Raw genomic sequence first — 11,459 nt, 5'->3', positions numbered from 1 at the left:
AATGGTGAAACTGATGATATGTTGGAATACCATGCTACTTTTGATTTTTCACAAGACTCCCCTTTAGTAGAACTTGATGATGATTTCTTGTGTACACGCCCAGACGGTGAGGCCATATTAATTTAAAATATTTTGTACAAAATAAAATCTTTTTGAACTTTTTGGTATGTTTTTATTTCAACATATGTATGTTATTAATTATGTCCCAACTGCAAGAAATAGCAATGTACTAACTTTTTTTATTTGAATCATGTTGAAACAGGTTGGACTTGGTACCATGGAATCGGATCAGTCTTTAAGTCATGATGAAGACTCAAAACAAAGAGGTCCGACAATAAAGGGAAAAACTACTAAAGGAAAAGTTATCATTACTTACAATAAAAAGGGTGTTCCAATTGGCGTTGAAGCAACAAAACTTGCTTCCTTTGAGGGCGTGGTAGCAAGATCAATGGTGCCTACCACTTATGCCACTTGGCGAGATGTTGAACAGGAAAAAAAAGACTTATGGTAATACATTTTGGTAAGTCTAGCATCTGATCTTAACTTACAATTAATCTTTTTTTGTTAAAAATAATATTTTTTAATTAATGCTTTATGTTTCAGATGAATTTTGAACTTGATCCAAGGAGTCGGAAGAACACCCTTCAATCTATTGGGACAAATTGGAAGAACTTTAAGCATTATCTGTATAAGAAATTCATTGAGAAGTTTAAGAATAACCCTAATGCAAATCTGCTCAACCCTCCAGAGATGTATCCTTATTTGAAGATAGATGAGTGGAAGGTTTTTGTATCGCAAAGACTTTCAAATAAGTGGGAGGTTAGAAACCAGTCTGTATTTGTTATATATATTAGTTTTAGAAACCAGTCTTGACTGTTTTAATGTTTCTAATGCAGGAAATAAGTCAAAAAAGCTAAAAAAAAAATGCGTGGACAGCATAGATACAATCATCGGTTGAGTAGAAAAGGATATGCTGGACTAACTCTTGAGATTGTATGTAGTAAATTACTTGAATAGTTTAGATATGTAGATGTTTATGTTAATTCATTGTTGTTATTCTTTTTAATTTAGATGAAAGAAATGGGAAAGGAGGAAGACGAGATTGATAGAGCATTGTTGTGGAAAAATGCAAGACAAATGAAAAAAGGAGGTTATGACCCGAATGTCTAGATTGTTGTTGATAAAATGGTAAGTTCCTATGAACTTTATTTATTTTCATCTTATTGTTATAGCACCATATGAGCTTTAATCCTTTGAATATTTTGAATATGAATATTTGCTTTCACTACAAGAAGAGATGCAGAAGTCAAAAACTTTAGGAGAGGTCAGTTGTGGAACAAATGACATGCTTACCCAATCCCTAGGTACCCAGGAACAACGTGGGCGTGTACGAGGGATGAGCAAATTTGTAAGGCCACACCAATACTTTTACTTACCCAATACCGTGAAGAACTACTTAGATGGTGAGAAGAAAAAGATTGAAAAAAGGTTCAACCAAATTGAAGGTGCAATAGAGAAACTACAAAAAGGGATGAATCATGCTTCTGAAGGCGCAAGTTGCCAAGGTTGGGGCAAAGCAGATTTTGAAGACAACCCACCTGAGGAATTACTTGTAAGTCTTATTAAATTATAGTATGAATTAAATGTAAGTCTTGACTACAACTAATATATATATAATTTGTAGGATACTTCCTGTTATCTTGCGATTGATATTGCCTCCAATATAGTTGCCAAATGAACGATAGTGAAGCACAATGATCTATCAGGTATTACAAAAAATATCAGTTTCTTTTTGACTTTTTAGAATATTGTATCTTAGTAATAACTTTATATAACAGGTGAAAACATTTAAGTAATGATGGAAATGAGTGTGCAAGGAGACGCTTTACTATCGTTTCCACTAGATGAGGAGTTCATTTACAAGGTTAAAGATGCAATAGGGTTCCTAGTGAAGTGGCCTACACATCTAGTCATTCGATGCTCTGATTTGGTAATATTTTCATTTATTTAAAGAAATTATATATGTCTAATTTAAATGATATATTAATATTTTTTTGTAGGAAAAAGTGTTGGCGTTTATGGGAAAAAAACGTGTGAACAGAGATGAAGTAGAAAGTAATAAAGGAAAAAAACGACAAAGAGAACTTGTTGAAAAGGAAGAGGAGAAAGGAGAAGGGACACCGAAAAGGGAAAAAAAGAAAGAAAAGGATGAGGGAACACCGTAAAGGAAGAGTACGAGAGCACAAATGAGGACAAGACTAAGAGTTGAAAGCAACCATGTTTTGAAAGTGTTTGCACGTATGGTTGATATACACCTTAAAAAAGTGGAGTCCGTGAAAGTGCAATGTGAGGACGATATGTTTGGGTACGAGAGTTTCACGTACATAACATGGGAAGATTTTGAAGTGGTTTTTACTATGGATGAGATGACCGGTCCTGCGATTACTTGTTATATGTTGTAAGTGCATAATTTTAATTTTATTCAAACACAATATATTTAATCATCGTACTTGTCTAATGTTAATATATAGGTACTTGTTTGAGGAAATCAAGAATGGGCCAAAAATAGATCATGGAATTTGTTTTATGAGCCCGTCTGCAATCTCGCCATCAGGACGTAAGGAAAAATTCAAAAATAGCGATGAGGCAATTCGAAGCGTTGCAGATCGATTGTCTCTAGGAAAGGAAAATGACATCGTCCTAGTGCCATATAATCTCAGGTTTGTTTTTTCATTTGATTTTTCATTTGATTATCAATATATTTTAGAAACTTAATTTGGTTTTTCGTTTTTATAGAAGACATTGGGTGTTGGCGGTGATAGATATGAAAGCAACAAGTTGTTATTATCTTGATTCCTTGGGGCCCACCAATTTCCATCAGCAGTTGAAGTAAGTAATTGATGCGTAAGTAACATAAATTATCAAAACATTATAGTATATTCTTTGATATATTTCATCAATTTTTATAGGGCAATGAAATTGTACACTGCTGAAAGTGGATCTAACAAAAGGGTTAGCCTCAATTAGAGCAATGTTTTGGTGAGGACTTCGAACGATCATTCCTTGTTTAAATTGCAGCTTTTAATTTGACTAATTGTTTATTGTAAACTGTTTGTAGTGTCGTGTCCCCGTCAGTCGGGAGGTACCGAGTGTGGATATTATGTTTGTAAATTCATGAAAGAGATAGTAGAGAACGGACTTCAAGTGCTGGTCAATAAGAATGTAAGCAAACTTTTCTGAAACACATATGTCATATCATAAATGCACATTAGTCATACAACTATCATATGGACTTGAATTAGGATGATATTATTGGAAGTTCATCTACGATAACATCTTGTCTATTCATATTAATAAGAATTGTCATGCTCTTTTTATTTCTGCTGAAAAACTCATAGTTAGATGTTATTCTAGATTTCTAGTTATCACCTTGTAGTTTGAAATGTTTTTTTTATTTTGATGATTTACGTTTCTGTATGGAATGGAGGTTATCGTTTATAATTTGAAACAAACTTAAAAATCTTGTGAATTTAACATAGTGAAAGATTACATTGATGGTAAACTTCTTGTTATATTCTTCTACTTATAGATTTTGTTGTAAGTAATGAGTGAATTATTGAATATAATTACACATTTTACGCATGTGGCAATCGATACTATTTTTCGATATATGAATCAATGTCTAAAGGAACAATTTGAAATGTTCGGTGGAGTTGTGAAAGCATTTGACACGTACTAGCACTTAAAATCCAAAATTTTATTTTGTCAAGTACTCTAGACGTAATAGGGACTCTCTTGTGGTGATAAAAGGTCAACAAATGATTGTCGAGTTTTATGTCCTGTAGATTCAATAGTTCTAGATGATGCAATTGTTACTTTCACTTTCTTGTTGGATGCGAATTGGACAAAAATGAGATTTTATGATCAATAAGACATATTGAAGCTTTGTGAGTCTGATGAATTTAGGAAGAAAAAGATAATTCATTTTCGCACGAGGAATCATGGAGCCAAAAGTTAAAAAATTAAAGCTCTGTTGTGGAAGAACATGAGTTGATTCAGTTGTTCATGCCATATATTATTTTATTGAAAGCGTATACATCGTCGATTTTCACATCGTATAGTGCATAATGTTATTATTTATGGTGATATTGTTGTGAACAAAGTTGGTACTTTTATAATGCTATTGATTTGATGACTTTGCATAATGTTATTATGCTTCAAAGAATGCATATGTAAAATTGGTCATTTTTACTTCAATTTTTTACGCGTCATTAAAGGGGTTTTTCATACTAGTGACCCTAAGGGAAGTTTGCAAGCTAAGGACACCAGGTGAGTGCAAATTTAATTTGTAGTTATGTTATCGAACAAACATTGGCTTGCAATGAGCCAGTGACGGAGTTACTATAGTAAGAAGTGACTCCTAATTGTTATGTGTTTTATGGTTCATGCATATATGTACATTTGGTGAGCTAATATAAATAGCGAACATGTTAAAAATGCAAATTGGTGAAATCTGCTTAGAAGTTATGTTATTGACCATAAGTTTAGAAAATCACTATAAATTCTAAAGAAATTATTAGAATATGATATACCTTTGGATTTTTATATCGGTCTAGTTTTGGTTAAAACACATAGAAACTGATTTCGAGGTGTATACAAAAAAATATGAATTTTTAATCGAGGATAGGTCAGAAAATAGGGTAGCAGATTCTGCTCAAAACAGATTACATCGGTCAACTTTAAAAATTCACCATAATTTGTACAAATTGAACTAGGAGTGCCTTATATGGTTAGATTCATATTCAAGTTTATTTTCCAGTGGCATAAACAGAATCATTTTTGAACGAGTAGATTAATTCAAAATAATATTTTTGTGAAGGAATTTCAAACTGCCAGAAAATGAAATGGTGATAAAAATTGGGATCGAACCAAATTGAAAGCATAGAATTAAGTTAAAGCTTAGTGAGGATTATATTTTGACTTGCATATAATTCAAAGTAATTAAAATGCATGCATAATATTATACATAGATGTTTCATACATCAATGGGTAGGACTTGCGATTAGTCTACCTTGTTTATATTTTTATATTTATGTCATTACTCATATATTTGACATATTCTAAATATGTCAAAGGTTGGATATAAAATGCATTGATCATTGGTTATTATATATGATATTTATCATGCATATAAAAGATGATATATCGGGTATGAACTGCCTAATGTGAAATTATATTAATATACTTTGCCATGGATGAAATAAACAAATATAGACTATATGCCCAAGTATGTCATCGAGGGTTGGTGGTATTAATGGCATGCCATAGAGTCTAGAAGCAGCATAATTAGGTAGTACTAGAGTGTCTAGAGAAGACACATAGTACAAGCCTCAGAGTGTCTAGCGACGACACATGATTTAAAAACACTAGAGTGTATACCCAAGACACTTAGTGTATATGGTGGACATGACCTTATGTGGAAGCACTACGGTGCATAAATTTGACTCCTATATCGGGATCCTCATAGATTTACATTTTGGACTATGGTTTACTGGTTAATAAATGATAAACAGATGGATAAACTTATGAGCTTATGGAATACATGAAAAGTATATTAGTAAGAAATTTATATGTTGTTCATACCATGTTCATATTAGTATCATGATTGGAAATACATGTAAATTGATCATAATCCATTGAATATTATTATTGTTTACATTTATGTGTTGCGTTGCCTTGAATATATTTCTATTGATTGTCTCACTAAGTGTATACTTAGCGTGGCGATGATTTTCATTCGTAGGTAAAAGGAAGAAAAAGGTGTAAAGAGCTAAGTTGGCATCAATCATCAAGGAATATTTTCAGGTAACAGTAATGACATCCTATGTTGTTCTAAAGTTTCTAGCTAGCATGTATACGAGAATGAAATGTCTGCAAATTTTTATTATAGTTACTAATAAATAAATTTATAAAATAAATAAATATTACTATATTAAATTATATATTAATTATTAATTAAATTGAATTTTTAAATCAGACAGTTTTATTTATTATATGAACAAAGTAGAATTGCTTGTTACTATATGAGATTGGATTTGAATTAGAAGTTGAAATATTATATTTTGAATTCCTCTAATTATTTATTTTATAATAAATGTAAAAATATGGAATTTTTGAAAGAAACAAGATTTTACCTATTTTGGGTTAATAAATGTTTTGAATAATTCATGTGAGATCTTTGACTCATATTCAGGTATGTATACAGATTAAGGGTGTTACATATGGTTTCAATGACAACAATTATTTTGTTGAGTACTTTGATTTTGCATTATATGTCTTATATATGAGAAATGATATTTTACAAGTTATATGATAAAAGAATGACTTTAATAAGTTAGTTTTATATGTTCATATATTTTTTATATGATAATTACAATACTTTGATTATTATGAATTTTTTTATATAATGAAATGCCTCACTAAGTGTATACTTAGCGTGTGATGATTTTCGCGTGTAGGAAAAGGAGATTGAGTGGAGTAAGGAGCTTAGCTCGGCATCACTCATTAAAGTTTACACATCGGTAACATTAATGACATCTTACTATTGTTTGATTTTCTAATTGGTATATATACTTGTATAAGTGTTAGTAATGTTTGAATAAGGTTTGAGTTGAAATGGATTAGAAACGCCTTGATATGTCTGTAGAATTCAAACTAGCTTGTAATAATATATAGGTGTGAAATTTAGTAAGTATTATAAGATTATGAATATGGAATTTGGTTTTATACTTTGATAAAGTTACATTTTAATAGTAAAAAGATATTTTTTTATTTAAATAGTTCCACTCTTTATATGAAATAGTATTGAACTGCCTTATTACGGCTCGAAATCACATTTTTTTTGAGTGTTAAAATATTATTTTTGATTTTTCTCCATCAATTATTTTTAATGTTTAATATTAAAAATTTGATGATTTTAAAAGAAACAAAATTTTACTAAATTTCAAATAGTACATATTTTAAACGCTGATGTAATATTTCTAACTCGTATTTGAGTTCGGATACGAGAAACGGGTGTTACATGTTAAATCAAATATCAATTCACATAATTAATTTCTCACGTCACACGACAATACGAATTTGATACTAATTTAATGGAAAGAATAAAAACAACTTTTACATAAATTTTAAAGGTTATTATTTTCTTTCCTTTCATACTAATTAATATTAATCATCCACTTAATATTAATAATTAAGAGCATAATTTTAAAATATTTTAATACTATTAATATATTAAAAGTTATGAACTCATTTAAACATCAATACAAAATTCAAAATAGCATTTAAAACTATTTTTGATCAAATAGTTACTTGATAATTATTTAAGAAATTATCAGCTCCACATTTATAACCATTCAAATCTCAGTTTATATTTTCTTAAAATATCATAAATGATAATTTTCCATTCTAATTATGATTTTTATCATAATTAATAATAACTATAACCTTCGCATGGAATAATGAGAACCATTTTAATATTTAACTATAAAATAATTCTGAATTATAAAAAATTTCTTCCTTGCCTTTTTCATGGGTTCTATTTCAAATTAACATTTATAACAAGTTTAATACTTAGATTAAAATTATGTTATTATTATGATTGAATTTAATTAAATTAATAATAGCTTAATAAGTAAACTAAACTTGAGTACTAACACATAATAAATGGTAATTAATGAACATAACCTTGTTAGTCTTCATAGCAATATTAAACGTTTTCATGTTATTATCATTAACCAAGAGTTATGAAAACATTAAATAGAAACATAGAACTTTCTATTTTTTAAATTGCTTGTCTAATCTTAAAACTAAAGGAATTATGAAATAGTAAAAGTCATTTCCAAAATTGTTTTTAGTGACAAGAAAATCACATGCAGATAAAACACAAACATCAAGGTTCGTACTTATGATCTTATTTAAGAAATCTAACATCTCATCCTATTAGATCAACTGGTTGTTGATAGAATAAATCTTAAATAGTATTAAACACACGTCTTAGTCATCACATATTGACCTTTGATATACCTTTAGCAAATAATAAAGCATTACATGCATGCGTAAAATATATAATTTAAGAACGATCATGTAATTTTAAGTGGATTTGAAACTTTCATCAGTGAGGTCGATTAAGATGATGCAGCATTATCAAATTCGCTTTTAAATTGTTAGAAAAAAATGATTGTCGCAAAAAAAGATATTAGCACTGACTGGAAAATATTAAATAAAATATTTAAACAAAGAATCGATTAATCATGTCGTAGTATTAACCACCGACTTAGAAGCAATTTCGTCCCGATTTGTGTAATCGCTACAATGAACAAAATATCGCCCGAGGTTAATATGACTTTTCAAATTTCGTACACCCAAAAGATGAAATGGACTCTAGTGGTACTGCTCTTCTCTCAACTCAAGATGAAACTCCATGAGAATACTTCTAAAGCAAACAATTGTTTTGAGATATATAAAATGAGAACAAATATCCAATATTTATAAGCTAAATAGTGAGGGCAAAATCATCTTTTAATCAAACAACATTAATAAGCAATTTAAAACTTTTTTTTAAATTAATATTTTAAAAAATTAAATAGCAATAAAAAAGTTATAATTTCTGAGAACTAACAACAGTTATGCCTTACCATTGTTGGTATGGAATAGGATAATTAAATTGGATTATTGTAGACTTTGTTGTGTGTTTTGGTAATGTTTATCGAGAAACGAGTGGTTCGGCGGATGCGCCAGCGAAGGGTGGTATAGACCGTGCTTCATGGTTTCAAGTATCTTTAATTTTTCAGTGATCATAGAGCTTTTGTTTCGGTGGACTTTCTCAAAAGATGAATTTGGCAGCTGGCTAATTATGGAATTTGTGTTCAATTTCGGCCTGTTTTGCTTTATTAATTATTATGGTAATTATGATTTGTTTTCTTTCCATATGTCTCGGCGTGTGATTGATTTTCTGGTTGACCAGACTTCGTAGGCGATTATTACCTTCCTTATTAGTAATACTAACACTTTGTAGGCGTTCACTCAAGTAATCATATGGTAAAGTTAACCTCAACTATATTTAACATTCAAAACACTTTATTGTTGTTAGACAAAATGGTTAATCCGAGACATAAAATATTATTATTATTATTATTAAACAAATATTATTATGTAAATTGAATGAAACAAAATAAAAAATTGAAGTAGAGAAATGGAATTGTTTACTGGTATTTTGACTTGAAACCAGATAAACGGAGTCAGATAAATAGAAGAGAAAGTTTTGTTGAGGCTTGTATGAACAATTTTCTTAAAACATATTCGTCCTCTTCTCGGTGCTTTGAGTAATGTTGGACGTCGGTCTCCTAGGATACAACAACAAATGATCACAACAGTAAGCACAATTGTAGTGATCAATCGAACACAATCTTGCGTTTCTCTATCACTAGAAAGTACGAATTTGGAATGATTTTTTCTATGTACTTTCCTATTTCAAAGTTCTAAACTTACATGTTGTAACTTGTGTCTAAGATTTGTGCCTTAACTAACATATATATATATATATATATATATATATATATATATATGGGAGAGGAAATTTAATCAAAAGGTTATGACCTTTTGACGAGAGTTAAGACCATTTGACGAAGATATTAGTTGAAAAACTAATAGGTATAATTGAATGGATGCAACTTTAAACCAAGTGACATAACTTATTATTAATAAGTCTTTTCACCAAGTGACACCATTTATCATAAAGAGCATCAATTTTATTCGATTAATTCATAATTTTCCAACAATCCCCCACATGAATGAAATTGATAATTTTAAATTGACTCGATATGGTGATAGATTCTATGTTTGATATTGTAACCCCCTAGACCCGGCCTAGACGTTATGTCCAAATCTAGGTTGTTACATATTTTATTCATAAATTTATTTTCATATTTAAAATAACATTCAAATCCATATAACGTATAATATGAAATTAGTCATAAGAAAAGTTCATAAGATAAAAGTCCATCTATCAATTTATACATGTATCAGAAAAGCCATATAAAACATATACATAGCAAAATGCCAGTAGTACATATATATCAAGACAGAAGCAAAAACAAGTGTCACCAAAGTATAACAAAATGGTATATAGAGATATACAATGGTACAAAAATAGGAGTAGTTGGTCCTCTTAATGCCAAGTCTGCTAGTCTAAGGTCTGCTACTAAATGAAAAGGTTAAAATTTACAAAATGAGCTAAAAAGCCCAGTGTGCTCCTTACGGTGTATACAAATATACAGATAAAATATTTCAGTAAAATCAGTTTATCAAACATGTTTTAAAAATATGAACACTACCCCCATCCGAATACTAGAATGTGTAGGTTCACCATAACCATACACCCACTTGTACACCAGTAAGGGCCTTATACACATAGCATAAAGACTTTCGGTAAGAACTTACCCTAAGCACAAAGCCGAGGAGCCTGCGGTAAGGACTTACCCTGAGCACAAAGCTGAGGAGCTTACGGTAAGGACTTACAAGTCATAGACTAGGCCTGAGATACTTCCTCCAATAATACCCCAATGAAAGTAAAAACATGTATGTATTCGAGTGAAAATGGTAGTTTAATTTAGTAAAACAAGAAAATATTCCAGAGTCAGAAATTAGATACAAAGATAGAGAAATTAGAGATCATGTCAGAAATGTACAGTAAATAAGATATGAGATAAGCAATATTCAGAAAATCAGGTATCATGTCATAAAAATATTTAGTATTATCAGACATTTAAAATAGTTCAGATGAACAATTTAAAATAGTAATGTAAGACCATCAGGAAACACACTTGTACCGGTCTGAGTAGTCTGATAAGAAAGCCTATTATAGAGTTTGCCGATCACGATCAACGACAATGCTAGATCTTACGAATCAGAAAATCTATACCAGAATCCTAATATGAATAATAATAATAATAATGCCTTCATAAAAATATATTCTCGAATCAATTCCATAATCAAATCTCAATTAAATCAGTAAAAACCCTAAAAATACTAAGCATTTTTAGATTAAAGGGCTCAATTTGGGGCTTTCGGGTTAGAATTTGGCAAAAAAGATCATAGAATCAAACTAAGGACGTCGAAAAACGTAAAATATAATTTTTTCTAATTTTTTTACTTTTTTGGTCAAAGTCAACGGTCGGTTAACTATTAACAGTCAATGGTCAACGGTCGGACCGAGGTGGGTCGGACATGGGTCAGGTTGGGTCAGACAGCAGGTTGAGTCAGGAAGACGACGCGTGGGGGCACGTACAGGGGCTCTAGGGACCTAAAAAGTTCCAAAAAATGCCTATATGTGCTTTAAGGGGTTTTAAGAGACTTAGCAAACTCGGTTTACAACGGTGAACGACAGAGAGCTCGATTTA

This window comes from Hibiscus syriacus, unplaced genomic scaffold, assembly GCF_006381635.1.
Source record: "Hibiscus syriacus cultivar Baekdansim isolate YM2019G1 unplaced genomic scaffold, ASM638163v2 tig00117016_pilon, whole genome shotgun sequence".
In the NCBI taxonomy this organism is placed as follows: domain Eukaryota; kingdom Viridiplantae; phylum Streptophyta; class Magnoliopsida; order Malvales; family Malvaceae; genus Hibiscus; species Hibiscus syriacus.
The sequence above is the reverse complement of the archived record's forward strand: the minus strand, read 5'-3'. Positions refer to the sequence as shown.